The 18953-nt window shown below is 45.9% G+C and overlaps 1 long non-coding RNA gene across 1 annotated transcript; it reads right to left on the bottom strand.

The window, feature by feature from the left end:
• Window positions 1-1622: 1622 nt before the first annotated feature.
• On the bottom strand, window positions 1623-16970 carry LOC135185017 (uncharacterized). The gene is made up of 3 exons (XR_010306328.1): window positions 16829-16970; window positions 11851-11947; window positions 1623-1743 (listed from the first exon to the last, which is right to left on the bottom strand). It is a non-coding gene; the product is annotated as an uncharacterized LOC135185017 (long non-coding RNA).
• Window positions 16971-18953: the final 1983 nt, after the last annotated feature.

Raw genomic sequence — 18953 nt, 5'->3', positions numbered from 1 at the left:
ATGTTCTCTGGCATTTTAAAATATGAAAAGCCCGTCACAGCTGATGAGAGGCTGCAAGTGGGTCAGGCCCAGAGAGACATGGAGCAGTCCCTCTGCAGAGGGACCAGCCAGTTGTTAATAAAGACAAGGGCTGTGCAAGCAGGCAGTTGGAGAACACATCACCCTTCTGCATCTGTTCTGGGTCCCCCAGTTCAAGAGGGACATAGGACTGCTTGAGAGAGTCCAGCGCAGAGCCACAAAGCTGATGAAGGGAATGGAACATCTCTCTTATAAAGAGAGACTGAGGGAGCTGAGGCTGTGCTGCTTGGAGGAGACTGAGAGGGGACCTCATGAATGGTTATAAATACATGCAGGGTGAGTGTCAGGAGACTGGAGCCAGGCTCTGCCCAATGCCAGGACAAGGGGCAATGGCTGGAGGCTGAGGAGGAATTTTTTTCACTGTGAGGGTTACAGAACACTGGAACAGGCTGCCCAGGGGAGTTGTGGAGCCTTCCTCTCTAGAGATAGTTAAAACCCACCTGGATGCATTGCTGTGTGATCTGATACAGGTGATCCTGCCCTGGCAGGGGGGTTAGACCAGATGAGCTTTAGAGGTCCCTTCCAGCCCCTGACATTCTGCGATTCTGTGATCTGTGTCTGTGCTAGCAATGCCAGCCCAATCTACACTCAGCCCAAGCTTAGGCTTGCTGCAGCAATTTGGGCTTGCTACAGCAACTTACTCATCACTAGAAGGCAAGAAACACTTCTTAGAGACAAGTACCTGTGGTGTGGTGGGCTTTGGGAGGAGAAAAGGCTTTTTATCTGTATTAAAATAATGCCCAGGAACCCAGATTTGGAAATCAGTTTTCACTGTCCCTTCCTTAGAGGGAAGGGAATCCCTGACTTGAAATTTTAAGTCAAAAATATATAGATGAAGAGAGAAAACAGGCAGAATTCTGGTCCTACTACATTGAGTTTGCATGGAATTCAGTCTGGGTACTCATTGTCTGGTAAAGCTCCCTAAATATTCCATGTACTTCACTCCAGTGGTTGAATGGCAGCCTAGAGGTCTGGTAAAGCTCCCTAAATATTCCATGTACTTCACTCCAGTGGTTGAATGGCAGCCTAGAGGTATGTGATAGCAGAGGATATCTATCTGCACTCCATTTCCCTATGTTAATTCCCAGGGAATGGCACCATAAATGTGGGTTGCATCAATTGGAAAGTCAGGAGACAAACCCAATTCCTGATAAAATTTAGCAGGTCGTAAAATGGAGAGAAAAGAGAAGGAACAAAAGAGTCAACTTTGGACTCAGGCAGAACATGACCAGCAAATCAACCAGTAGGAAAAACTGAGGCACCATCATTAAATAAATAGAGAGGAGTCAACCTTGCTAACAGGCACCACCAAATGCCAAAGTCAGTCAGGAAACAGTTAAATAATGTACTGCAGTATCAGACACCCACCCAATGCTGCAACATGAAATGGAAATGAATCAATACAGAGTAATGAGACAGAATAATACACGGATTAGTGAGGACAGAGATGGATTTCTGATCCAGGATTTTCCCCAAAAGACAGCTATATACTCTGAGAACTATAAATCTTTAATCAGTTCATCAAGTAGCTTACTTATTCCTGTGTGCATACACTTGGGGCTGGATGAAAGTACCTTCTGCATCTGAAATTTAGGCATGCCAGTTTCTGGGGTTGAGTAAAGGTGCTTGGCTACTGGAGCAGATCCAGATCCCAGAGTGAAGGGCCTGAAAGAGAGGCATTGCACAGGGATTAGCAGCTGTCTTGGAAATGACCCTGCCAAAGCCAAACCACCCAGAGGGATGATCCACCTGCAATCTTCTTAACAGGCAAAAGGAACTCAAGATCTATGTGGATATAAGCTGCTTGCTAAGACATTCAAGGAGAGGGAAAAGAACTTTGTTCCTGGTCCAAAAGCTTTATGGAATGGCTGTTGAATGGAAAAAACAACAGTGGGGCAGAGTCTCGTGGAGCTCAGGTCTGCCTTTCCATGGATTGCACTCCTTTCCAGCAGTGCTTTCTCTCTCTGTCACCAGTAGGATTCGGTTTTTTTCACTCTTCTTTTTTTTCCCCAGTATCCCATCTGCAGATGATGGAGGAAAGTGTCACTACTGCAGAGCAGCCACTGGCTTGGCCACCTCCTTGGAAGAAGTGAGGCTAGATGCCCTCAGGAGAAGGGTGGAAATGAATTTCTTATTTCCAGTGCATGAGCACACACTGGAATTTGTGGGTTACTTCAAAAAGAAGACATTTTGCCCTCAGCCCTCTACTTCCTCTGGTCATGTCCTAGAAGAATGCTGCAGCATTTACATTGTACAGGAAATTCAGTATTGAGGCAGTGTCACCTTCAGGCTGAGCCCCTTGGAGGGGACATCCAGCTTGTGTGTCTCATTGCTGGATCTCAGAGGGGGTTCAAAGATGTTGCAGCAGAAGGAGAGCAGCCAAACCTGTTAAGACTCTGGATTTTATTAACCCACAAGTAGTAGTGTCAGGAAGCAAAAAATTCTGATGGCTGGGGGGGATTTAATGTGGGAAAACACCACCAGTAGATTTTGGTATCAGCTGGCAGCTTTGGAGAGGAGGAGGCACAGAAAACTTTGGGTCTCAGTTTCTAGCTTCCTTTGACCCCACTTGTGCCTCAGATGAGAGCTTTTTAGGAATGCTTTCTGAAGTCAGAAGATTTCTATCTTCTTTCCAAGTGGAACAGACTTGCCTAAAAGTGGCGTGGATTTTACCAGGTTAGTACAATTTATGGGTAAATAGGAGATGTTTAAATCCAGATCTACATAAATAGCCCCAGCAGGAAAGTAGTGGAGCCTGCTAGGAAAAAAAAGTAATCCATTTTTAATTCTTCTCCATCAGAAAATCTAACTTCAGCCAAAGAGATCTCAAATCCTTCCCACAGAGGGTAGAAAAGGGAACCCACTGCACACACCAGCAGACACATGGGCAGACTCACTGGCTGCACTTTGTCTAAAAGGATTCACATCAGCCTCCTCTGAGGTGAGGCTGACCTTCAGTGCTATTATATACAGTTAAGAGACCACAGTCTGGGAAGTGATCTTCCATAATATGAAGCATCTAGGCAAATCTGTCCAGTGCCAGCACAGCAACCACTGCCTGTGAGGCAGCAGAAGGCACAGGGTCAGGGCACCAACCTGCTCTGCTGTAACCAAGTTACATAGAAACATAGAATCAGCCAGATTGGAAGAGACCTCCAAGATCATCCTGTCCAACCTAGCATCCAGCCCTATCCAGTCAACATCTCCAGGGATGGCAACTCCACTACCTCCCTGGGCAGCCCATTCCAATGCCAGTCACTCTCTCTGACAACAACTTCCTCCTAACATCCAGCCTAGACCTCCCCTGCCACAACTTGAGACTGTGTCCCCTTCTTCTGTTGCTGCTTGCCTGCAAGAAGAGACCAACCCCACCTTGCTACAGCCTCCCTTCAAGTAGTTGCAGACAGCAATGAGGTCTGCCCTGAGCCTCCTCTTCTGCAGGCTGCACACCCCCAGCTCCCTCAGCCTCTCCTCACAGGGCTGTGCTCCAGGCCCCTCACCAACTTTGGCGCCCTCCTGTGGACACCTTCCAGCACCTCAACATCTCTCTTGAATGGAGGAGCCCAGAACTGGACACAGTAAGCCCAGATCCAGACACAGTAGTCACAATGCTCTGGACCCAAATTCCAGACTGCTAGAGGAGAGAGAGAGCAGACACAACAGCAGTTTGGGAAGTTCATACACACATGTTTATAGGAGCAGAGGAAATCAATTACCCTAACAAACATAGTGTCAGACACCTACTGGGCTTTCACAGCAAGCCCCTTTGCACCCACTTTGCTCTGCAAGCAGGGCATGTTCCATCACTACCAAGCAGCTTTATGACCACCCAAAACCTTTCAGATCTCTGTCCCTTGAACTTGCACCTCTTTCAAGAAAGAAATAGAGAAAAACCTGGTTTGATAGCTGGACTTTAGTACCTTGAGCCAGGATTCACATTATACCTCTTAACAGCCTTTCCTCCCTGGTTTTCAATTAACTGCTCTAAACTGGAGATTGCAGTCTGTCGGCTAACACAGAGTAAATCCTTTCCTAGACCTTCTAAAACTATTCTCTCAGGCTCTGTGATTGCAGAGGGCTTTGAGCAAACTGCTTCCCGAGAGGAAAAGGAAAATCCACTGAATTGGTTGTTGCAGTCAGCAATATTTCTCCGAGGCTACCAACACTACTGCTGTGCTCTGAGGAGGAGCTGTCCACAGTACAGTGGGCTACTTCCAGACAGAGTCATCAGTTTTGACTTCATATTTCTTTCTGGGAACAAGGGCATCTCTCAGGACTACAAGCAAAAGGGAGGGAGGTGCTTTTCTACCCTACACAATGTGGGAGAGGGGAGACTTTATAGGAAAGTACTGCAGGACTCTTTCCCAGTTCGTTTCAGGGCAAAAAGATTCAAAGGGGAACAAAAATGCATTGGTAAAATCAATTTTCCAAGTGATGAATCACATCAAGATGACAATCTGAAAAGAATAAATGTTTTTTTCCAGGAATTTTTTGGAAAACTAAACATTGCTGTACTCAAGACCTTGAAACACTTGCAGAGAAGTAGAGGTTTAAAGAGAATCCACAGCTCTGGAGACATGAAGTGAGCTAAAGCAAATTGCAAACCTTTTTAAGACTGTAGAAAATGTCTAAAGTTCACTCAGGTTGACTGAGTTATAGGAGCAATTTGCTAGAGGGACCTGAAAGATAGTAGCTTGGGAAAAGTTTTATGGTCTGGGTTTTGGGATTGGGTTTTTGGTTAGCTTTTTCTTTTTTTAATGTTGTTTGGTTTGGGCTTTTGTTTCTCTGATGGTTTTCTTCTTTATTTTTTATCTTTAAAGACTACAGAAGATGTTTATGTGTATATATTGCTGAGTTGGCCTCTCTTCTAGGCTGTGCAGGAGAGGGAGAGACACAGACTTACACCAATGTGATGTATAATGGCCAATCCATTTCTTGAAGCTAAGCCTGATACCTACATAGTGGAGCTTGGTAGAGGGGTGAGTACTTTTGATAGGCTTACAGAGCAGAGATGGGTTGTCCACACACACAGAGGCAGACCTGACCAACTACCCCCCTTAATCCCCCTTTGCAACAACTTAGCCATAACATTGCTTGTTCCCAGGGCTGACCAGCCTGGCTTCTTGCAGAGCTCAGCACTCCCTCAGCTTCTCTGCCAGCCTCCCAAGGCCATTCATCTGCAGCTGTGCCTCCTTATCAGTTCACTTACTCAATCCTGCTTACTCTCCTTATTTTCTCAGACTATTCAGTTCTGCCCAAACCCTGGTAATATATATATATATATATATATATACACACACACACACGCCTACATACCTCCAAATGTGTGTGTGTGTGTGTGTATATATATATATATATATGCTTATATGTGTGTGTGCATATATATATGTGTGTGTATATATATATGTATCTATATATTCATCACAGAAGAGTGATTTGCCATTGGAATGAGCTGCCCAGGGAGGTGGTAGAGTCACCATCCCTGGAGATGTTCAAGAAAAGACTGGATGAGGCACTTAGTACCATGGTCTAGTTAATTAGAAAGTATTAGGTGATAGGTTGGACTCAATGATCTCAAAGGTCTTTTCCAACCTGGTTAATTCTGTGATATCTTATATATATATATATACACAGACACAAAATAAATGTCCATGACCTTCCAGATGTGACATTGCAGGTTAATTTTTCATTCTCTCAGAAAGGAATAAATAAATACCTAGATAGATAAATAAATAAAGGCTGAGGAAGCACAACAAAACACACTCTGCACTGCTGTTGCCTCTGCCAGAAAAACTTCCAATCCCAAACAACAAAAAAAAAAGCCAGGTTCACTGTGGCTCACAAGACCTCATGCCCTCCACTCCAGCTTTCCATGCTGACTATCTCTCTCAGACCTCAAACTAATAGCACTGTCCTCTTTAATTTTGCAGTAGCATCATGTGTAGAGCTCCAGAGGTTAGAAATACTGCCTTGGAGGCAAAATGCCATGAAATAAGATCACACTGCCAGACATGGCTTGTAAACAAGTAGATCTGAATTCTCAGCAGAGCCTGGGATTTGTCAATGCACCCATGGGCACATGAGAAAGCCTACACAAGTCTGATGCTCTGATCCTAGAAACTCTGCTAGCAAAGCAAATAGTACAGCCATAGCACTGCTCCCTGTATCCAGGTTTGCACAGACACAGTTCTAAAGTCTGCTCAGAGGAAAACTGCAACGTTAAAATCAGGAAGTTTTCCCATTTGCATCATTGTTTGCTTCCAGATAAAGAAAGGTACCACAAAGTCAGTTTGAAAGTCGCTTTTAGTGTACCTCTAAGTCTTCCTGAGCTTTAATTGGAGAGAGGCCTGGAACACATGCCCTGTGAGAAGAGGCTGAGGGTGTGCAGCCTGAAGAGGAGGCTCAGGGGTGACTTCATTGTGTCTACAACTACCTGAAGGGAGGTTGTAGCCAGGTGGGGTTGGTCTCTTCTCCTAGACAGCCAGCAACAGAACAAGGGGACACAGTCTCAAGTTGTGATGGGGGAAGTATAGGCTGGATGTCAGGAAGAAGTTGTTGGCAGAGAGAGTGATTGGCATTGGAATGGGCTGCCCAGGGAGGTGGTGGAGTCACCATCCCTGGAGGTGTTCAAGCAAAACCTGGCTGGGGCACTTAGTGCTATGTTCTAGTTGATTGGACAGGGATGAGTGCTAGGTTGGAGTGGATGATTTTGGAGGTCTCTTCCAACCTAGCTGATTCTATGATTTCCTCACTAAGAGAAGCTGCTCACACCACTGCATTGGGCAAGGCAGCCTGAGCAGCCTCTTCTATTGCAAATCAGCCCTTGCTACTCATTTCTTCATTAAAGGGGACTTTAGAAATTGCTCTGGAAAAGAGGGAACAGAATAAGAAAGAATTCTTGTCTCATCAGCACCAGCAGATGTCAAGAAGCAGTGTACATGAAGAATTATAGAATCATAGGGTACCTGAAGTAGGAAAGGACCCATAAGGATCACAGAGAGAAATTTCCTGCTCCTTGCAGAACTACCTAAAAGTACATCACATGACTAACAGTATCATCCAGACCTTCACTGAACTCTGACACGCTTGGAAAATAGATTAGATAAATAGATTAGGGAGAGAAAGAGATTAGATAAGTGGCTCACTGCACTCTTTCCCCTTCTCAGGACTTTGGCTTTTCTTACAAGAGGGGCAGTAGCCCTCTCATCTCCTCCATTCCTCTGGCATCGTGACTCTACCCTATCAAAAACTGTTCTCTGCCTTTTACATAACTTCATTGGCCTGACTTTCCAACTGGTTAACAGCCTTTATCAGCAAATAAAAGACTCCAGCAGCAGATGAGCAAAGTGATTGAGAAAGCCATAAAAACTGAAAGGGGAAAGCTGTCTGTAGTTAAAGCAAGCCTCAGCTCCTGCTCCCCAGCTAACTCTCCCAGTAAATATAGAGAACTAGCAGGTTTATTACCCTCCCTTTGATTGTATGTCATTATTAGAGCATTGTTTTCCCACATACCAATTCCTCCTTAGCTCCTGCTTGCAATAAAAGGCAGAGATTTGGGTTCTTTTTAAAGATTAATAGACCCAGCTGCCCTCACACTCTAAACTTGTGAAGTGGCTGAATACCACTCTTGAAATTCCAAATTCAAGGCCCTGGCAGTCATCTGCTGGGGCTTGAAGTCAACTAAGTCATGAATTAAATAGGAATGCATGGAGGGAAAGGGTTGTCTGAGGACCAGTAGCACTGTGCAGAAATGAGACCTGTTGGAATAACCATTCCCTCATAAAGGAGCTCCAAACCCAGCAATCATTTTTGATGAAAACAAACAAGTAAAAACAGTTTCCTTAGAAGTTTTAAAAAGCAAAACATGAAATTTGGCACAGAGAGTCTTGAGACTAAATCTATCAGTGCTCTATTTGGAAGATAATTAGGAAGCAATATCCAAACCAAAGCATAAAGTCGTTGCTGAAACACAACAGTTGATTCAAGTGGCAGCAATATTCCCCTTGAGGTTTGATTTGCATAGCCTGGGGTAGGATGAGGGTGGGAAGTCACAAGCCCAGCACTGTGCACAGGTGGCATGGATCAGTACAAGAGATACAGGAATGGATTAGTTCCCAGCTGAGGGGCCAAGGAGGGGGGGAATAAATTTTTGGATGGAAAAAAGTCCAAACAAACATAGAAATGTGGTTATTTTCTTTTGATGGTAGGAGACACTTTGCAAACAAGCACTTGCAAGCAAGGGTTGATTTTTGTTTGTTTTTCCCAACCACAGGAAGGTTGGTAATTGCCCTTGTCCCTCATCATCCCTGAACAGCATCTATGCAGAGGCTTGCTGTGGAGCTGCAAGGTCCACAGAGCTGCATCATGGTCCACAGACCCATCCCACGGTGCCCTTTCAGCTGTCAGGCTAGGCACAGTCTGACAGTTTGTGAGGAAAAAGAACTCACTGTGTCAAGCCTGGAAGGGCCTGGAACACAAACCCTACGAGAAGAGGCTGAGGGAGCTGGGGTTGTTTAGCCTGGAGAAGAGGAGGCTCAGGGGTGACCTCATTGCTGTCTACAACTAAATGAAAGGAGCTTGTAGCCAGGTGGGGTTGGTCTCTTCTGCCAGACAACCAGCAACAGAACAAGGGGACACAGTCTCAAGTTGTGCCAGAGGAAGTATAGGCTGGATGTTAGGAGGAAGTTCTTCACAGAGAGAGTGACTGGCATTGGAATGGGCTGCCCAGGGAGGTGGTGGAGGCATCATCCCTGGAGGTGTTCAAGAAAAGCCTGGCTGAGGCACTTAGTGCCATGGTCTGGTTGACTGGATAGGGCTGGGGGATAGGTTGGACTGGATAAGCCACTCTGCTCACAAGGTTTAAGAGGGACAAGTGGGTAACCCTTTCAGGTCCAGCACAACACAAAGAGCTGGTAGGAAGACCTGCTAGGACAGCACAGGGAACTCTCATGCCTCAGGCTTGGTGTCCAGTTTGAATGCTGGCCATGGCCAATTCCCAGGATGGAGCAAGCTGGGACTCCTCTCTGGCACAACTTTGGAGGGAGAGACAAGCGAAAGTAAATCTGTCTTACATGACCTTCACTACAAGCCAGTGCCTGTTACAAAAGAGGAAATACACTCAAATGGAACAGCAGCAAGTCCACAGGCTCTGGAAGCTCTCTTGCCAACATAGAAATGCTTCATTTTAGCTCTGGCTATGATGTCTGCATTTAGTATTCATTGCCGTGTCGCTGATCCTCATGAATTCCTCCCATGTGTATGTGTCTCTCTCATCCATTTCTATCAACATCCCACTGTAATTTATTATTAGTTAAGAATTAATAGACACTTGGAAGTATAATGTTACATTTTTCTCTTATCTTCTGGTGCTCAGAAGCATTTCATGCAGCAGATCAAGCATTAAATCTGTCATGTAAACACATTATTTTGTCATGTAATGCATTATGATCGCAGACTACCAGGAAAATGAAAAGCACTTAATGGTTTGTGTTTGATGTGTACTGTCAACAAAACTCAGGAAGGATTTATAAGGTGTTGTAGTTTAATGAGTACCTGTTTAATAGGGTTTGCTGTATCATTCAAGAATGTGACTTTACAGGAGACATGTGATAGAATGAATTTCGATGTGAATTATAAAGCTCAATCTAGATCCCCAGGCTTCTACACAGCAAAGATAATAAGATCCAGGGAGCTGTTTATAAGCAATAAATCATGACCTCTCCTCGTTTTCTCTTGGAATATTCCTCTCTCCTCCATCAGGTTTTATGAAGCTGCAGGCATCATGTCTGAAAGTGCCATCCAGTATCTTTGTATTATAAAATTAATTTCTTCTGTAGAATAACTCAGCTACAGACAGGAAATGAATGGACTAAAGAGGGAAGAGCAAGCTGATAAATATGAACCTACCAAACATCCAGTCACTGAGAAGCCTGGCAAAGTTTAAAGGAAAAGAAACAAACAAAGAGTTTGGTAATGGCTTGGGAATTCTTCAGTGAGTGGATATCTAGGGGGAACCTCAACCCAGCATACTCCTAACACCCCACCCCCCCCAGTAATTGCCCAGAGGTATCACAACAACAGATCAAAAAAGGCAAAATTGTGAACACAGATGGATGTTCTACCTTTCTGCTGGGAGCAAACCCAAACAAGATGCAATGCAACATGGCAAAACCCAAACAAGATGCAATGCAACATGGCAAAACCCAAACAAGATGCAATGTGATGTGGAAAAACCCAAACAGGATGCAATGCGATGTGGCAAAATCCAAGCAAGATGCAAAGTGATGTGGAAAAACCCAAACAGGATGCATTGTGATGTGGCAAAACCCAAACAAGATGCAATGCGATTTGGCAAAACCCAAACAGGATGCATTGTGATGTGGCAAAACCCAAACAGGATGCAATACGATGTGGCAAAACCCAAACAAGATGCAATGCGATTTGGCAAAACCCAAACAGGATGCATTGTGATGCGGCAAAACCCAAACAGGATGCATTGTGATGCGGCAAAACCCAAAACCCAAACAAGATGCAATGCGATGTGGCAAAACCCAAACAAGATGCAATGCGATGTGGCAAAACCCAAACAAGATGCAATGTGATGTGGCAAAACCCAAACAAGATGCAATGCGATGTGGCAAAACCCAAACAGGATGCAATGCCATTTGGCAAAACCCAAACAAGATGCAATGTGATGTGGCAAAACCCAAACAGGATGCAATGCAATGTGGCAAAACCCAAACAAGATGCAATGTGATGTGCCAAAACCCAAACAAGATGCAATGTGATGTGGCAAAACCCAAGCAAGATGCATTGTGATGTGGCAAAACCCAGAGAGCAGCCTGAAGACAAGCCCTAACCCCATCGTCAGCCCACAGAAGACCCAGTCAAGCAGAGTTTATGCTGCAGAAGGGGAGGCTCTGTAGTTTCCCAGCATCTTGCTTCCAGTCTTAGAACTGGTTTAGACCATTCAGGTGACATTGTTGCCACAGGACCTCTGCAGGCTTTGTAATCTGTATGCTCATATTTGGCATCACTCAGTAAGCTTAAAACCAGCTCCATTCCTCTTCGGCACTGGAGAGGTTTAATTTCACTGTCACTGATTTCAGCCATGCTCTCCAGCACTGGTCCAGCTAGGACAGAACCTGCATATCTGAGAAGGCAACAAGGTTTCATACACACAGGACACTCTCTTCAACAGTCCTATTTAACCTAACTGTACTGCTAGAGCCACACAGCAGACACAAAGCCTCCTAATGATGAGTCCCTATGAAATGGAATCAGAGTCTTGCAGAGAGTTAGGAGTCCCCAGCTGAGTTCAGAAGTTCTGCCACAAAAGAGGACCTCACACCTTCCCTTCGGTGGGCTGGGTCACCTTCTGGACCAGTCCCAGCCTCCCTCCCTGGACTATGGAGGGAGTCAAAGGCAACCACTTACTAAGTGAATCCAAGTCAGAGCTCCCCTTAACCTCATGGTACACAGTTCACAGAACAGAGCCTTAAAAACTTCTCTTCAGAGGGATTTGGTTAGAATTCATCCAGACTTGATGCAATTAACCACTCTCAGTTATTAATATTAACAAGATTTACTGCTCCCCATTTACAAATGATTTGCATTTTTATGCATTCTTTTAGCATGGATCACCACAAATTTCTTTGGTATTCATGAGGTTGCAATTTGTGTATTTCCATAATTACCTCATCATATTCTCCATTAGATAATGGACCAAGGATATAAAACACCAAGTAGAATTCAAAAGCAGCATCAACTCACCACTCCAGTGAGAGGCTGATTTCCCCTTGTCCTTGAAGCAGAGCTCACAGGAATGCTCTGGGAAAGCTCAGTCTTGGCATGAGCTGATGTTTACAGGCTGACATTAAAAATACAAACAAACAACACAACAGAGCTAGATCATTACAGTCTTAGGGAGTTTCCATACTCCCCACACTAAGGCCCACTGATGAGTTCCCTGCACACAGCTCCCTTGGGCTTAATATGACTACACCATTGTGGGGATGCAATGTGAGAAGGAATAATAACCAGCGGACTGAGCATTTTGACCTTGGCTCCTGTGGCTTCAGGATGCCTCCCAAGGGGGAGAAGAGATAGGGGGACACCTGGTTAATGAGAAAAACAAGGTGTGATGCATGCAAAAGACTGGGCTGTTCTTGCCTAGATTGTGCTAATGTGGAGGTGTGTGGTTGTTATGAATTGGGAATTAATTGATGTGAGATGAAGTTTTTCCCCAAAATAATATAGAATCATAGAATCAAGCAGGTTGGAAGAGATCTCCAAGATTATCCAGGCCAACCTATCTCCCAGCCCTGTCTAGTCAACTAGACCATGGCACTTAGTGCCTCAGACAGTCCTTTCTTGAACACCTCCAGGGATGGTGCCTCCACCACTCCCTGGGCAGCCCATTCCAATGCCGATCACTCTCTGTGCCAACAACTTCCTCCCAATATCCAGCCTATACTTTCCCTGGCACAACTTGAGACTGTGTCCCCTTGTTCTGTTGCTGGCTGTCTAGAAGAAGAGACCAACCCCCACCTGGCCACAGCCTCCCTTCAGGAGGTTGTAGACAGCAATAATGTCACCCCTGAGCCTCCTCTTCTCCAGGCTAAACATCCCCAGCTCCCTCAGCGTCTTCTCATAGGGTTTGAGTTCCAGGCCCCTCACCAGCTTTGTTGTGCTTCTCTGGACATGTTCCAGTACCTCAACATCTCTCTTGAATTGAGAAGCCCAGAACTGGACACAGCACCCAAGGTGTGGCCTGACCAGTGTTGAGTACAGGGGAAGAATAACCTCCCTTGTCCTACTGGCCACACTGCTCCTGGCCAGGCCAGGATGCCATTGGCTCTCTTGGCCACCTGGGCACACTGCTGGCTCATCTTCAGCTACTATCTATCAGTACCCCCAGGTCCCTTTCTTCCTGGCTGCTCTCAGCCACTCTGTCCCCAGCCTGCATGTGTATTACAAGCCAAGAAATCCCAATTATTCCACTCCCAATATTTAAAATAGGACACAACTGAGCTCTAAAGGGCTCATGCAACACCTTCTGCACACCAGGCCCAAAACACAATCCCCCAGGCTAGGACACTGCCATTGCATCCTCTATGAGAAAATTTTGCATCCCAAACTAACCCAACCCAAGCTTCATGGATAATTCACTAGTGCACTGGAGGGAGTGCGAGGAAGAAGGAGAGATGAATTTCATGTACATAAAATCCTTTTTATATACTTAGGAAAGGATATGAACAGATTTAAAATTCCATTGCTGGGCAAGTGATCTAAAACGTCCAATAAATAATTCATCCCAGCAACACACATCACTGCACAGCCTGGTCTGTGACGCAGGCCATGTCAGGGGGGGGGGGGGTCTCACTTTGTGAAAGGGAGACAACTTCATTCAGTGCAAAGTGAATGATCCAAAAGCCCATAAATGATTCATCACTGGATAACTACCTCAAAGGAGGTTGTAGCCAGGTGGGGGTTGGCCTCTTCTGCCAGGCAACCAGCAATAAAACGAGGGGACACAGTCTCAAGCTGTGTTGGGGGAAGTGTAGGCTGGATGTTAGGAGGAAGTTCTTCCCAGAGAGAGTGATTGGCATTGGAATGGGCTGCCCAGGGAGGTGGTGGAGTCACTGTCCCTGGAGGTGTTCAAGAAAAGCCTGGCTGGGGCACTTAGTGCCATGGTCTAGTTGACTGGATAGGGCTGGGTGCTAGGTTGGACTGGATGATCTTGGAGGTCTCTTCCAACTTGGTTGATTCTATGATTCTATTCCTCCACAGAAATTCTCTGCCCAGTATTAAATATGCAGGTGATTGTGCAGTGTGTATTAGCTACTGAATGGCTGTTAATCATGACACCAGCTCTGGTGTTTGAGAGCAACTCTGAAGCTCTGAATCTTCATTAGATGTACATCTAATCATAAAAAGCGAGTTACCTTCAAGGAGTCAAGGTCACAGGATCACAGGCTCACAGGGTATTAGGGGTAGGAAGGGACCCAAGGAGATCATTGAGTCCAACCTCCCTGCCAGAGCAGGACAATATTATCTAACACAGATCACAGAGGAACACAGCCAGACAGGCCTTGGAGTCTCCTTCTCTGGAGACTCCATGACCTCTCTGGAAAGCCCATTCCAGTCTCTGTGACCCTTACAGTAAAGAAGTTCCCCCTTGTGTTGAGGTGGAACCTCTTTTGCTGGAACTTACATCCATTACTCCTTGTCCTATCCCAGGCAGCAAGTGAGCAGAGCCTGTGCCCCCATGCCTGGCAGCCTTCAGATGCTTACAAACATTTATCAAATCCCCTCTAAGTCTTCTCTTCTCCAGATTAAAAAGCCCCAGGCCCCTCAGCCTCTCCTCATAAGCCATGCCCTTCAGTCCCCTCATCATCCTCAAAGCCCTCCACTGGACCCTCTCCAGCAGATCCTTGTCCCACTTAAACTGGGGAGCCCAAAACTGAGCACAGTGAGGTACATTAACATCAGCTGAATCACAGAGGATACAAACATACATGAAGGAGGAGAGCCATGCCTGTGTATGGGCCCCCAGTCGAATCTCAGTGTTTCCATCAGTTCTGAGCACTCCCCAAAGCCATCATCTGAAGGGCTCTTTGAGAAAGGCCATCACCTTTTCTTATGCACCTGACAGCAAGAAGGAATGGATGCTGAGATGAGCTAAAGGATGGTTAACAGCAGACATTCCTTTTGCCAAGTCACTTCTGTCACAGAGTGACTGCAGGAGGCGTTGAGGCTTGGGGCTTACTATTTAAACTAGCAAGAGAAACCAAAGCCACTCTGCTCCCATCTGGGGCTGAGCCTCAAGAGCACCAATTACAGTATCAGGAACACCTGTTACTGAGACCTGCAGAAAACTTGTGCTGCTGGAGGGCACACAAGGCAGAGCCCAGGGCAGGCATGCCAAAAGCGTTCATTGGAGACGGCCACCAGGTCAGATCCTGATGCTACCTCCATGGTGGCTGAAGGTGGCTGCACTTGTTCTGCTTGATGGCAGCGAATCTGCAATGCCTTTACAGCCTCTTCTAATCTCTCCAACGCTTCCCTCATCTGTCTTTGTAGCTCAATTTTGCCATCTGCTGTCAAGCCTGCAGCAGCACATCCCAGATCTTCTTTCTACCGGGCTAAAATTTTCCACATTTTCATGCATTCATCTCACACTGTGTGGTTATCTCTGTTCTTTCCCCAAGTCCCATGATGCTATTTATTCTTATTTCTAATTTCCTATGTACTCAGCCACGCTCTTCCCTCCTGCTTTCTCTTTCTTAAGCTCCAATTAGATTCCACTTTTGGAATCCAGAGATTTATTTATATTAACCTTAAAAAATGCCTAGAAAAGCACATTCCAGCTAGGAAACGAAGGTGGAACCATAATGAAATGTGCTGCCGAGTTGGAAAGGGACCACCAGAGCAGTCAGCTCCAATAAAGTCTATTAAGAGAGGTCTCTTATTAATCTCAAAATGATATTTAATTCATTCCTCTGCTTTCTCTTTAAAGGATTTGTATTCCTAACTCAGCACTTGCCCTCCCCACCCCCAGTACTTCCTCCTGTTTTCTCAGTAGCCAATCCCATGTCTCAGAATAGCTAGAGCTCCCTTTTTAATTGCTTTTCTGTACTTCCTCCCTGCTAATCGAGTAGTTCAGTCATTATCTCTTCACGTCAGAACTTCTTTACCCCATTTAATTGGTCCTTTTGTTATAGACAATTGTCCACCAAGTGCTGGAGTCCAGTGGAAATTATTACTTGGACCAAAAGCTAAATCCTTAGTTACCCACCTTGCTCCATGAAGCAGAGCCAGTCTCCCCAGATGTAACACCATTTAGGCTTGACATGGACTCTGAACAAATTAAACCCAGCCTCATTCTAACCACAGGCTCCCGGTGCAAGCCTGTGAGCGCTGCAATAACTGCAGCAGCTCAGAGCACCGGGGAGAGGAGCTAAAGGTGGATGATTCCAGATCCTAGCACTTGGCCAGTGTAAGAGGTGGCAGGATGAAAGGTCTGGGAGGCCTGGAGGCTTTTGGGAAGTGCATGGCAGTCGTAAAGCCAATGGCACAGCACTGTTTGTCAGCAGCAATCTGGGAGGCAGTGAGGGCAGACTTTGCAGGGAGATCTACTTCAGAGAGCACAAAGAGCAGCAACAAGTTGTAGCAGTGCAACCTGCATCCCATACAAGACACAGCAGCAGAAGCCTCACACCTGCCAGGGGTCAGCTTTTGTCCAAGTTTCTCTGAAACGAGCCCCATAGAACTTCACAGCTGAAATTCTGTGTATTGGTTATAGCTGCTTACTGGAAGGTTTTCTTGGTTGCACTGCTTGATGTTTACTCAAGTGCACTACTTCTTTTTCCTTCCAAGGCAGAGGTCTTAAAAAGAAAGCCTAACATTTCCAGATGCCATTGATATACTCTGTGACAGTCTTTTCCTTCTAAAATCCTGCTTTCAACCAGTTTTTCTTCACTAGACCCAGAAAATGCATTCTGGGGCTTCTCCTGCTTTTGGAAAACATCATTTCTTTTTCCTCTAGATATATTTTAAAGCATTCCCTTTAACCTTTTATTGAATATACTGACAGCCAGAGTCAGCTCCTCAAAAATTACTTCAATGTATTCTCATTTAAAAATAACCATCCCAGATTCTTTGCTTCCAATTGCTACTCTGAACCTAAACCTTAGCAGCTGTGGTGGATAAAAAAGATAAACCAAAAAAGCTCAGAGACATAACTTACACTCAGAGCTCCCCTACAGTATTCCTGGACTGCATTTCCACATGGTCGATCAGATCAAATGATTTTGTTGACTCCTATTTCTTCTGCCCTTGTGCAGCTCCCCAAAGCAGGACCTCAGCAAACACACTAGAAGCTTCCCCAGCAAGAGGCAGACCTGCTCTAAAGAAGTCATTAGTGCAGAGCTAATTAATAAGAGCAAAAGGATTGACTCAGCCTTGCCAATTGGAAATTGCAGTTGCTGGTTTAATTAGCAAGTTTGCTTGAAGGAAGGAAAAAAAAATAAGGGGGGGATTTTGTGATTGGGTTTTGTTTGTTTGCTTGTTTTTATTGTTGGCGAAGGATGTTTGGGTTTGGGGGCATTGGGGTAGTTTTTAAAGGAGTATATCAAAACTGTTTGGGTTTTTTTCCCCCCCCTTCTTTTATTTCTCACAGAGTTTTGTGGGATTCATGAGTCGAAGCAGTCACAGGTTCATGGACTCAGCACATGCTGAGTACTGGGGTAGCAGCAGCTGCACTAATCAGCATGGGGCAGACACTGGTCTCAGCCCTGCAAACCCAACCTAGGAGCCTGCAGCCACATCTTCTGTTTAGGGACTCTCCTGTCTCCCACAGTGCCACCAGATCAGGGTGCACAGCAGGATCCTGAAACCAGGCTCAACTGAGTGAGACTGCTGACCCTAACTCACAGCCTGCAAGAAGATGCTGTAGAGTCAGAAAGTCTCACCACAGCCTTGAGCATGACTAGAGGGCAAGACCAGAGCTGCCACATGGTGGTTTTTTCTGATCAGATGTTATTCCCACAGTATGCTCTTAAGCACTTTGAACACAAAGTGTTCAAGTTGCCATGGTCTGGACCTGCCCTAGCAGGGACCAGTGAACCCAGACATCAAGATCTTTCAATGGCATGGATTTGAATCTTCTCCCATGCTGTGTTCCCATAATCACTGCAGCAGAGTTAGTGAGGACCTCAAGGAGGTACACAAAAGCTCTGCAGTGTATCCCATAGATAAAAACCCAGCTTCTGCAGCCAGTTCCACTTTACTAACATTCCCAGGCTGGTTACTCAGTGTGCTTTTTAAAGGCTAAATCTCAACCTATCTGAAACACAGCCAAAAAACCCTCTCAGAAAGGATGTTACTAGCATGGTGAAATGATGAGCTGCCCTCTCCTGTGTGTTGCTGATCTTGAAGGCTCCAGTTTTCCCAGCTGAGTGGTGCAAGAGCAGGTTAGTGTTACAGAGCTGCTATTGTGGCAGCATTCACAGGGCTTGAGGATAACAGAGAGGATTTGGGACTTCCCTGAACTGCTCTGTGCTGCCAGCAGCCCTGCCTCCTGCTCAGGCAGCACGGGGCCAAGCCAGGTCACACAACATAGAGCTGGGCTGCTGTCCTCTGCCAACCACACACATGCCCAGACAGTTACATGTCCAAACCACCCTCATCCTCAGCATTAAGCACAACACAGGGACATGTCTGAGCATTTAACCAGCCACAGCCTGCTTGCCAACTCTGCAACACCCAAATGCTGAAAACAGGGATGGCAGATCCCACTGGTGCCCCTGAGGATGGGGTAAGAGTGTGAGCGCAGCTTTTTGCTGCAGAGAAGGACTGAGGACAAATTCCTTCCTTAGCAGCACCAATAGTCTCTCTCCCAGGCCTTCTGTCCAACTAGAAGCAGCAGCAGGTGAATGCTGTCTTTTGTCTCTTCTTCACTGTTTTTAGTGTTTCCAAAGCCTTTCCATAGAGGTCACAGCATTTTTGCCTGTGAAGCTGAGAAACACTTGAGGTGGCCCCACTCACCTCGTGTGGGATGGCCAAGATCTGCATTGTGCTTCTCACCAGAAAGTTCTCTGAAAGGTAAATGGGCAGCAGTGGTGGAAGTGGGAGCCTCAGTCTTACCCATACAAAGCCCAGCCAGCCAGAACTATGCTACCACGGAACAGAGTGCTGGGGGCCTAAAGGAAACACCATGGGGCTGCTTGGTGCATCACCAAGAAGACTCCACCATGAGAGCTACTGGTTTTGGAAGGTCATTGTCATGAGGACCAAAAGGCAACTCTAAGCAGCCAGGTGCTGCACTTTGGCCACAACAACCCCATGCAGAGATACAGGCTGGGGTCAGAGTG

This window comes from Pogoniulus pusillus, chromosome 22, assembly GCF_015220805.1.
Source record: "Pogoniulus pusillus isolate bPogPus1 chromosome 22, bPogPus1.pri, whole genome shotgun sequence".
NCBI classification, from domain to species: domain Eukaryota; kingdom Metazoa; phylum Chordata; class Aves; order Piciformes; family Lybiidae; genus Pogoniulus; species Pogoniulus pusillus.
The sequence above is the reverse complement of the archived record's forward strand: the minus strand, read 5'-3'. Positions and strand labels throughout refer to the sequence as shown.